Source organism: Phaethon lepturus, unplaced genomic scaffold (genome assembly GCF_000687285.1).
Source record: "Phaethon lepturus isolate BGI_N335 unplaced genomic scaffold, ASM68728v1 scaffold33989, whole genome shotgun sequence".
NCBI classification, from domain to species: domain Eukaryota; kingdom Metazoa; phylum Chordata; class Aves; order Phaethontiformes; family Phaethontidae; genus Phaethon; species Phaethon lepturus.
In genome coordinates, this window is record NW_010564050.1 from 38675 (window position 1) to 50488 (window position 11814).

At 42.5% G+C, this 11814-nt stretch overlaps 1 protein-coding gene across 2 annotated transcripts in view; it reads right to left on the reverse strand.

Moving 5' to 3' along the window:
* PTGFR (prostaglandin F receptor (FP)) overlaps nt 1-11814 on the reverse strand; it is a 19071-nt gene that overhangs the window by 731 nt on the left and 6526 nt on the right. The window lies entirely within an intron of this gene.

Here is an 11814-nt window from a genome sequence, read left to right on the forward strand (position 1 = left end):
ACCAGACAGAGAATACCCTCCAAAGCCAGGGACTGACCTCAGCAAGGAACAAAAGCTTATCCAGAATTTGAGCTAACAAAGCGTGCCAAGACTGTTGTAGGGATGGATTTTTTCAAGGATAGAGGCCACTTTTATGAAAGGTATTTATTTTTCCACATTTTCCAAATTAAAGTCTGCATAAGGAATACAGCACCTTGATTTCATCAAGAAGATCACACAATTTAAGCTGCAACAGAACACAAGTTATTGACACCAGAGGGTCTAGGGGTTTCTAGGAAAATTGAAACCATGGTGACAAAGGCCACCGATACCTCTCCTCTTGCCAAAGGAGACACAGAGGGTTTCATTCACCTCTGGAGGTGCAGCACACGGACCAGCACCAACGCCGCCAGAGCCAATAGTTCCACGTGGGTGGAGGCGTTAGTCTCCCAGTGCAGCTCAGCAGGATTGCTTCTGGTGGAGGTTGCTCAAGAGCTGCACCAGCCCGGTGAGTTGTGGCTGGCCTCCAGGCTTTGCAGGGCTGCCACCTGAGCTTTGAAACACCAGCCCCAGTAAAACACACGCCGCTGGGGCTCCCGCCCTGTGGAGACCTCCTTTGTAGGCTTTCTGCCACGGAGGTTTTGTAACCTGAGTTCCTGTGTGAGGAAAGCCTGACTCTGCAAAGCCAGGCATCTGCCAGAGGACGGTAAATTATCTCTGTCTATTACCGATGTTAAAAGCACACGAAGACTTTTTTGGTAGAAAGATGAAACACTGTAAGGCTTTCAGTTCCAAAACCTTTAAAGCGATACAGTTATTTAACTAAGAAACAGGATATTTTACAACTGATGCTATGGGTACACTGATTTATTGGGCCATGAGAGGTAGGTTCAGTCTGTCCGAGTGCAGAGGGTCATATTTTCACAAAGATATATTGTAACAACAACAAAAAAATACTAAAAAATAATAATGAATAAAAAGAGAAAACCACCGCTCAAGATTCCAGCAAACCAATTTTACTCCTTTTTAAATGCTCCTCTGTATTCCTAGGCCCTACCTCCAGCTTGCAGGTCACCACATCTAGTACAAACCTGAGTGGAACGGAGTGATGCATAAAAGGAGACTGCACTTGCTTGATTCAGCATTTGATGGAGCGTTTCTGCACGGACGTCTATGGGAGAGCGAAGAGAGCCCCTAGGAACTTTCCTAAGGAAGCTGGTAAGACTGGTAAAGCACAGCTGGGAACCGGTGCAAGGAGGAGGAGGAATGTCTGAGCACCGAGCCAACACAAACACTTACAAGCCAGTTCCCTGAATCTGCTTTTCACCCCACAACCGTTGGGCACATTCCTCTGACATCAGCAGCCCACCCAAACTCGGCTTCTGCGCGGGATGCTTTCTCAGGACAGTCCTACGTTTTATTTATTAAAGGTTCAACACCACAAGCCAAACCCGGATGAATACTCCTTACTCCTGCAAGTAGGACTGGGCAGCAAAAGGCAGCACAGCAGAGCTCGCAGACCAATGCCCTTACCCGATACACTGCATGCTTGCCTCGCTACAGACACACAGCTTCCGAACCTGCTTTTTGTTGTACTTCAAAATTCTGTTTGTTGCTCTTCTCTCGCATTCTGCAAAGTTAATAAACGCCAAATCCATTGAAATTTCATGCCCGGAAGAGGCAGCAGTAGATGCTGACATCTAGGAAAACTAGCTCCAACCAGATTTTGTAAAACTGTATTATTTTCTCACATATTACCTAACAAACTTGTGAGATTCCTTTCCCGTTAGTAGTAATCACCTCCAAGTGAATCCATTCGTTTGCTGTTCAACTTGCTGGCTCAACATAAAGCACCCCTGCTTTCATCATGGACTTACATGAAGTAAGTCAGGACAACAAGGAAATTTGATACATAATTTTATGGATTCTGATACTTGGAGAAGCTTCACCACGAACATCAAAGTTACCTCTTCTGAATCCTGGACATACAAAAAATATCTGAACTCACAAGCAGCAAGTAGAACTTACGTACATAGCTAAATGCTTAAGAAACTCAGCTGTGAATCCCTGTATTGGAAATAATAAGATAAAATCTACATTATGTACAAATCAAGTTTCATAAAATAAGAATTTTCTAGCCATATTACTTATATTCCTGGGGAGTGTTATGCAGAAATTAAAAAAATGTCTCCTTTCTTGTATCACTAAAACCAACATAAAATGATATCCCAACTTTCTGAAGTTCTGAGAGGCTGGGATTTCCACATAGGCCCGGACTACGACAGGGAATCTCAGTCCAACCCCAAGCATGAGCATTTTTATCCTAAAACACTTGTGGCAGAGCAGTAGTGACAGGTATCTGTGGGTATGAAGTGAGAGACCTTCTCACCCTCCAAAGAGTCTGCACTGCACTGGCAGCTCTCCCATGTCTTCTGAGAAAACACAGAAGAAAACTGCAAAGACAGGGCAAAGAGGAGACCACGTCCTGGCTAGTGGAGCCTTTCTAAAGTCATCTGGTGATTTCTAGAACAAACCCCTAAACTCCAGCTGAAGAGGGGTAGAATGGAGTGAGGCCAACATAGATTATTTTTCTATCACATTTTCAAGGTCAATTTTTTTATTTAAATTTAAATTCCTAAAATACTATTCCAAAGCCAGTTTGCAATCATAAATGATAAAAAGGCCTAATACGCTGCCCGCTGTTTAATACAGGACTCCACTGAAGCGAAACAGGCAGACAGTCTGTATTTGCTCCCTGGGCGCCAGAAAGTCGTGTCACTGAACTGGCACAAGCCACCAGCTCACAAACTGCTTCCCACGGTGCCAAGCTGACTTCTGAGAGCAGGACCTCCTCTGTAGGCACAGGAAGGACGCTCCTCTTCTTATTATTTGTCTAATACTGTTCAATAATTACTTCAAAGTCAAGAAACCAGTTCAGACTGACTTTTTTTTTTTTTCCATTCCTTGTAGGTCCATCAGGTTAGTATGATGAAGGAATTCTGTCCTCTGTAGCCAGCAGTACCCAAGTGGGGAAGCGGGAAGAGGCAACGTGATTGCATCGCATCTAGTTGCCTTTGCTCTCCACAGCTGACTTTAATATTCATGCAGGTTAAAAGTAAGACTCAAAAAATTAATCCCCGGTTGGTAAATAATAAATGTAACTCATGACATTTTCTAACACATTTAGAAATGTAAAAATCCAAGTTTTGATGAGTTATACAATGTTTATATGAACACAGCTGTAGTGTGTCCCTGGTTTGCAAAAAAATAAAAGTATCACATGTTTTAACCAGCACAATTCAAACTTCCGTTAGGAAAATAACTACAAAAGCATAACTGTAAGTGACTTTTTAAACCAAGGCTGCCTGCTTGTAAGATATAAAGTTACTCTGACTCATATTAGTCCTTGACGGTTAAAGGAAAGACCTGAGAATTCCCTATCCCTAAAAATAAATACAGAGAAATCAAATTCGTGTCAAGCAAGGACTTGACAGGTACATTAAAATTCTCCACCCTTTTTGTCCAATTTTAGGCTTCACTAAAACCAAAGCTCACTTTGCAAGATCCAGAAAGTCTGATGGGAAAGTTTTAAAAACATTTTGAAATTGTTGACTTCTACAATTTTGCAGCTAGCAGCTAGCTCCAGAGAATTGCCATTTCCTTTAGGGACACAGCTCAGCGCAACAAAAATTGCTCCAAAGCTTCGCACCACTCTCCAAATATAAACAGCATGTCTTTAATTTCCCTTCCAATTGGATCTCAATTACATGAGAACAACTAATAAGCTAAATGGCAGTGCTGCTTAGTCACATTCCTGTTAGTACTCAAGGACAGCCAGTCAAAACAAGCAGCAGACTTCACAGCTAGTTCGGAAATCAGGCGAACCGTAACGCTACTTTGAGGCATTTCAGCACATAGGCCTTGCATCCAGGTTCTACTCTCGACTTCAGGAAACTGGACAAACCCAGCCGCCTCGAGATTGACAGGCAAAGCAGAGCCGACGGGCCGGTTTTGTTATGGGTAAATAAATATCAGAAATTCTCTTCCTCTGTAGCTCAGCCTTCAGGCTCCATTTCCCTGCGGGAACCTTGCAGACCCTCCCAGACCTCTTCCTCTTCCTCTGGATTTCATTACGAGCAGTTCTGAGAATTCCCATTGATGGAAGGAAGTCCATGGGTTTTTTCAGTATTTGCAGGGTACTTCTATTTCGTCACTGATGCCTATATGGAGCCCAGAGGTGTACATCCCCTTCCCCCAAACCACACAGGACTCAAGGCGGTATTCTACTGACTATGTCCCGCTCCACGGAAACAAAAAATATACAATTATTTTGAATTTCCAGAAGTTTTTGGAACTTCATTATTCACACATGCTACAAAAGAAGCTGCAGCCTGCTAGAAGCAAGAGGTGACAGAAGATGATGCTTTGTAGCACTCTATAAACACAAAGTTTAAGAAAAAAAATTTGCAAAAGAGGTAGAGAGAAATCAAAATGTATCTATCTTCACATATTATTTACCATTTCATATCTCCTAAGAACAGCCCTTAAAAAGAAGCACTGACAGCAAATTGCCTATATCATTGCTATGTAGATATTGCAGTATATAAACCAAGCATTTGTTGCAACAAAGCTTGAGTATGCTTCATTTTATTTTTATGTGATTCTCTATCCGTCAGTGTGAAAGCAAGGGCTTCCAAGAAAAGGACGTGGCACGCCGCTTCTGCCATGAGAATGTTAATACACACACTGTACTACTGATGCCACATAATGCTTTTTATGTCACAGATCTGCAACAAGTTTTTCCCCTAACGTTTTCCTTTCCCTTTTTAAAAGAAAAACATCCACCATACCTTCAACTTGTATAGACCAGATGAACATTTGGGCTAGCAAGTAAATTTTAACCGAGCATAATGATTTTGTATTTTAAGCACGTGTACTTAAAAAGGAATTGGAAAAGAAAAAATGTGTTACCAAGTTTTCCTCCACATTGAAGTCCAGAGGGTACTTTTAAAGGGGATACATAATACTTCCATGAGTAAAGTTTTGCAGGATCAGCTCTTGACAAGCAACATAAGGGAGTCCCCTTTTCTCCCACGTACACCTCTGTGAAAAAATAATACCGCCACTAAAAATTAACAACGGATCCGCTGGGTCACTGTTCAGTTGGGGAAAAATCTGTGCCTACCTCCCAAAATCAAGTTCTAGTCCAAAACAGGTAAATGAAGGACGGTAACTACTACCTGCCATGATATGCATCCTTAAACATGCAAGTTTGCTTATTATCCTGTTAAAGGCAGGTAGTCTGAGAAAGTCCTTTCCCCTCTCAGGGCCGCAGTCTCTCTCGGGAAACACAGAACCCAAACAAGAGAGAGACAGAAAAAATTCGGGTGACCAGAGGGAGCTGAGGTTGCAAAAACATTTTGTAGAAGTTTACTGAGCCTCCATGTGCTCCATGCTTACCCCCCTTAAAATGGAGCTGCATAAATCTTTCGGAGGTACTGTAAAAATAAAGACACTCGGAGCTCAGAGGTGTTCCCAGAGCACTGCTGCTGTGATAAAAGTCAACAAAGTCGAGAGAAAATAGGAAAACACAACCTTCCACAGGAAGCCAGTGAAAGGGGGTTCTCATGTTCCTTCTCAGGCAGAGTGGATTCTGTGGGCAGGCGATTTCTCACCGGGCAATGACACTGTGAACACGGTACCGCTCAGGGTACGCGCGCCTTTCCGCACGTTGGCAAGATCAAAGCCTTGAAACGGTAGGTCCAAGCACCCCTCTGAATTGGCGGGGCAGATCCCGCACCAACTGCGCGCCACAGGAGGGACCGCAGGATAGCAGCATATGTAAGGCCATGACATTAAATTAAGGCTCTGTGGGCGTTTGCCACCCAGCAGCTCCGCTGCGTCTGACCTCGCCGCGTGAGCCCTCCTCGCAGAGGCTGCTCGGTTCTTCCGAGCTTTCCGCTGCCCTCACGCAGGCTCAGGTCTGCCGAGGACCCACAGCCTATCGCGCCCCATTACTGCGCCGTTAGAGTGAAGTGCGACATTTTCGCCATCTGTGTTTTTACAGCTTTATGCAAAATATTTATGGGAGGCAATATACTTGCCGAACAAACATTTGGAAACATCATTGGAAATGAGATTTTTATGTATGCAAGAATTTGTCAAAATCACAAAAAAAAAAGTGCCATGACATTATACTCACTATTTATATTTTATTAACTGCCCTTGGCATTATCATGCTCTATATAAGGCAGGAATGGAATTAGGAAGTAAGTCTCATAAAGAGCAGGATTTCTTTTGTGTGCATAGACTCACGAACATTAACTGAAAGTGAAGCTTTTATTTTCTGTCAACTGTTTCCCCTTAGACACTACCGATTTGCATCTAGTTTGCAGTAACATCAATTCAGGCTGGGCTTGAACGAAGCATTCCAGGTCACCTCTCCCTGTTTCTCTGAAAGAATCCAGATATTCCTGTCTTGGATTGGCAGTCATTTTTTCTTCTTTCCTTTCCACCCTCTCAAAATTAGAAATACTTTGGTTCAACTAGCAATGTAATTACTCTCACAGCTGAATTGATTAACTCATTTGAAAGGAAAGCAGAATGGATATGGACAGAGAAGAGTTTAGCGCTGAAAACAGTAGATGACTCACTTCATAATGAAAACACACGGTGTTCGTATCAAAGTCAAATAAACAAGCTGTTTCCTGAGCTGCATGTTTCAAAGTTACAAGAAAGCCTGCTTCCACAGAACAAGGAATGTATTGCTGCCGAACAACAAAGCCTATAACAAAAATCTCTTCTAAAAAAAAAAATTAATTTTACAGATAAAATTAAAATATTCTTTGCCCAGCAATGCTGACAGAAACTTTACAGGACAACTGCTAGACCTCTTGGGACCAGAAAACAATAGAGGATTTTTAATATTGCATAATAAGGACCATCCTGAGAAAAACATTCAAATCACGTAAGTATTTAGGGATGCTGTGTACAAGTATTTAAGGACTACACGCATTCAGGATCCATTCATCCTTCCTTTAGGGTCAGTTGGGTAAAGCTTCAAACCCTGGAAATGTGCTATTACTTCTTTTTTATTGCTTTGTTTTTTCAGGTTTTCACACTCATTGGGAAAACAATCACATTTTATTGGTTAAAGAAATATTCTCATTGATTGAGGAGCAACAGGACTTCTCTCACTAATACCCTACAAATACCCAAAGAATCACAAATAACACTGGGGAGGGAGAGAACAACTGTCTGAATACAGAAAAAAAGAGACAATATACAGACAACCTGGAGGAAAAAGGAGCTGCAAAGGTCCATAATTATAGAATGAATTCAGCATTTAATGACTGTTATGCACAGGATCAAATCAATAGCTTAGAAGTGAACTGTCTTTCCAAACATTAACACATTCACACTGCTTTATTACTAAAGTCATCCTCCACTCTACTCACACGTCTGAGGAGAGATATAATAATAGATTCAGCCATCAAAGGCAAATCTTGCTCTTAGGTCTTAGAGAGCAAGAAAATGTTCTTCTACAGGGAATGTAGGATCTGCCAGTTCTTCCCTGGCTGGTTTTTTAATTCTCTCAGATTTCTTACTTTTGCCAAAGCAGCCAAGAATCAGGCTGAATTCTCTAAGGGTTCCTTGCACAGATGACCCCGTGATTTTTAGAGGAATGGCACATACATGCAGGCTTTCAGGGCAAATACCACCAAACCCAGAGATATTCATACACATCAGAAGTATGAAAAGACGGAATAATTTCACGATGAGTCAGTAATGATATACAGTTCCTTTTCACCTCTTCCAGAATTCAGGAAAGTAAACAGCTTTGATTTGTGACCCAGCCTGCGAGACCTCAAGTAACAAGAAGTCTAAAAAAAGTGAAGAACCTACTCTATTGTCTACCAATGGAGTCAGACCTCCGGTTTAATTGTCTGAGAAATTATGGTGTTTATTACTTGGGTGTAGAGGGAAAATAAGGAGAAAAAAAGATATATATTAATTTGTAATTATATTTTATGTATGTTTATGTTTACCGTGTATGCAACATACACACTGGAGGAAAATTAAATCTTTTTAAAGATGGATTGGAGCCATAGTCACCAAATGACTCGGCGCTATCTGATTTGCAGTGTTTGCAAATCTGGCTGGAGGCAAAGGAAGATGTGATGTGTTCCTTCCATGTTATGTTTTTTAAAATCACCTTTATTAAAGTGACTTATTCTATATATGATTCTGGAGAAGTACACCAAGAAGCTATGAATGGAAGCATCAGGGCTAATGAATTAGCAATATATTTACCAAGTTGGAATATATAATTTGCAATTATTTTTTCTTTAATGTGGGCAAATAAATTAAAAGGGACTGCTGTGCAGCTGGACCACCTTTTAGGTGGAGGAGGGAAGAGAAAAATCAGATCTCCATTTCAGTGATTTATTTCTCACCACACCTGCGAATGCACGCTCCTGGTAAAAACTAGATTCAATTTTATTTCCAACTCGCTAAAGAACTGTAAAACCTAAACCAAGTTGCTATCACCCCCATGGATCCTCACCTCCTTCCCGCTTCGCCTTCCGTTTTAACACCCTCCCAGGCAGTGAGGCGGGGCAGTGCAGATGGCCACATCCCGCCAGCACCAGTCCTCCTCCCCACATCCTCACGTCGCTCACTACACGGGTGATGAGGCCGCTCGCGGGCGGACTCCTTACACCCTTTTACACCCTCCCTTGGCCCCATGACTTTGGGGGGCTGTGCAGCCCGTGCCCAGGCAGCCTACGCGGGGTTCAAGCCCCCTGAGGCAGCTGGCAGCGCACGGGTCCCGGACAGCACGTAGGAGACCAGCTGGAGGCCGGGAATTAACTTCCGCCTCTCCGACAAAGTAACCTGTGGTTTCTGTGAGCTTAGTAGCGAGGCCTAAGTGTCTTGAAGCCCTCAGCGCAGGACATCCCTTACGCAAAGGCTCCTCTTCAGCCTTCTTCGGGGAAACCACGCAGAAACACAGCCCAGCGCCATTCAAACCCACCCTTCGCACGCACCTCTGGCGGAGGCTTCACCCGGCTCGTTAAAAAGAGGAGCTACGGGCGAGCTCACGAGCCGCCCTCCACCCCCTGCTCCGTCTGGAGCAGGTAAGAGCAGCCCTTCAGCGAGAGACGGTGTATTACCCACAACGCGGCCCGGGTTCCTTCAGCCGCTCGGCTGTTTCACCTCACCCGGTACAAGAGTGAATCCAGAAGGTTGAGGCTGCAATTACTAAGCCTTTACTCCCGTGTACACCCCTTCTGCCATGTTCTGCCACCTGAGCACTACTGTTCCCCAGAGCGCGAGCACAGAGCCCACGCAGGACCGTGCTCCTGTTCCGCTGGGCACTGCGCACGCACCCAGCGACGGGCACCCTCCTTCCTCAGGGAGCCTGGAACCCAAACTGCCATCCAGCAATTTCTGAGTATTTTAACGTAAAATTTAAGTCCTAAAACCACAGGAAATAAGAATTATTGCTCTGTTTTAAACCTAAACAGCGTATTTCCCAAAAGAAGACCCAAATACTGCACGCTCTCAGACATGAACCGATTCCACACGACGAGTGAGACAAGTAACTTCTGCTAGAAAGCATCTGTAATCGCCATCCGAAAGCTAAAGTCAGGAATTAACACCGTAATAAGTACCTCACAGACTACATGAACGCACATCACACCCTGCTGCCTGTCATGTTAAACCTAGTGAGGATGAAGGACTTACTTTCTGGATTTGTTCCATTTGAGTGTATTTGTTCCAGAGACTTTTCAGCAACAAGTTTACCATTTAAAGTCTTCAGATAGGAAAGAGAGCTTTCCTAAAATAACCATCCAAAAATGGTTACGCCGTGTATGACATTTTCCAGAAATGGTTATGCAGAGTATGATATTTTCACGCAAGAAAGGCCTGAATAAGTGTAATATCTACGAAATAGGAAGAATTCTCTTTTATCAAACAAAATCGGAATGTACGTCAAATTGACTTACTTTTTAACACCAAGCACAGAATCCAAAAACTTTACCAACTGAATAAATAAGGGAAGGTTGAATGGAAAATGTATCTGGCTGAAGTTTGCAGAATTTGATTTTTCGAGATGGCAACTTCAAAAATGAAAAAAAAAAAAAAATTCTCTGAAAATCACTGACATCTCTTTCGAACAAAATATTGTGTTTCAATTTATAGATCTTTATAGTTTAATTCCATATATATAATATAAATCTAAAAATCAAGCGGCAAGCAATTTTGAAAGAAAAACAGGACCAGAATGTTTTGAAAGTGCAATGTTCTCACGTGACTGAAAACCTGCCTTCCCTACTTTTTCTCTCCACAACAAACCAACCTCATTGCATTCTGATGGCACTGCATTTTCAGGAAAAGGCTTTAGGTAACTTTTTCTAAACAGCACAAGTAAACATAGATAACAAAACCTATAATTATCCTTCCCCAAAATCCTCTGGCAAAAGACAATCTGTCAATCTCAGCTCTTCTTCCTTCCCTGGTTCGTACCATTACTGCAGGACAACATGCTGACCACCATCCACTTCTTCTCCAGAACTTCTTTCCTGTTGAGAGTGTATCTCAGCTGCTCAGCTCCCTGTCTTCTGTGAGAGGGAGGTAAACACTTGAATTTCAAATACAGCCACAATTAATACAGAGTTTCTAAGCACTCTATGATAAACTATAAAAAATGGGGGTTTTTTTTCAAACGATTCATATTCCTTAGAAAGGCTAAGGCCCATAAGATCTCTACAAGCTGTACAAGATGAAAATAGGAACAGACCAATTCTGAACACTGAGACAGTACCTTTGAAATTCAGTATCATTTTAGGTGGGTATACTCTAAAACGATGCTCATTCCATTTCTCATCTAACCTGGTAGAAATGTGCCAGCTGCACCTCTTAAGAATCCAAAATAAAAGAAAGATCTCTATAACCAATACTAAAAAAAGGCATTAATATCTTATCCAAGGGTTTCTAGTATCACAGAAACACATCTGAATAGGTGGATTGAATTTTTAAAGGCATTGTATTAAACTTTGTTACCCACCCTCTCTGCAAACACCTACAATTTCTTTCCACGGAGTATTGTCATGGTGACATACAAAAGCACACTCAAATTGTCTGAGTTGTGGCTTAAACCTTATTCCACAGGAAACTAAGCTAAAAAGACACTTCTGCCTTGAGACTAACAAAAGCCTCAATAAAAAGGAGTGTTCTCTTTCCTCTTAAGGCCTAAAATCAGACACTTATTCAAAAATATCCTTTGGACCATAGTATTAGGAATGACACTAACATTTCAGCGATTTAATCTTGAGTATCAGAAGCTCATTCAGAGGAAGTCACGCAAAAATAGTAATTGAATTTGCACAGTGTTAACAGATGTATCGAGAAACTCAGCAAAGCAATTAAAAGGCCACGATATGAGGGAGAGTGAGCGCCCTTTTTCTAGCGTAGCTTGAAAGACAAGGCAAACTCATGTAAGATTTTTTTTTTTATTATTATTTCTAGAGGAACTCGGGGAGCATTTCATTCAGTCAAACAGCCGCTCCTGATCTGAACTCTTCTGACACAGCAAGAAAAATAACAACCTACGGTCGACAATAACCATTACTGTATCGACGCTCCAGAAGGGAGACAGAGAGGCACGTCTAGCAGGCCTTCTGCCAGGAAAAAGGGTCTTTTCGCTACGAAACTGGTTATTTTATTAAAACCGCTGTGGCAGAAGCGGGCTCCGGAGATGAGCTCGCAGCCGGCCCACGAGATGCAGTGACAACACCCAGCGGGTACGCCTGGGGCGCGAGGCCACCCCGC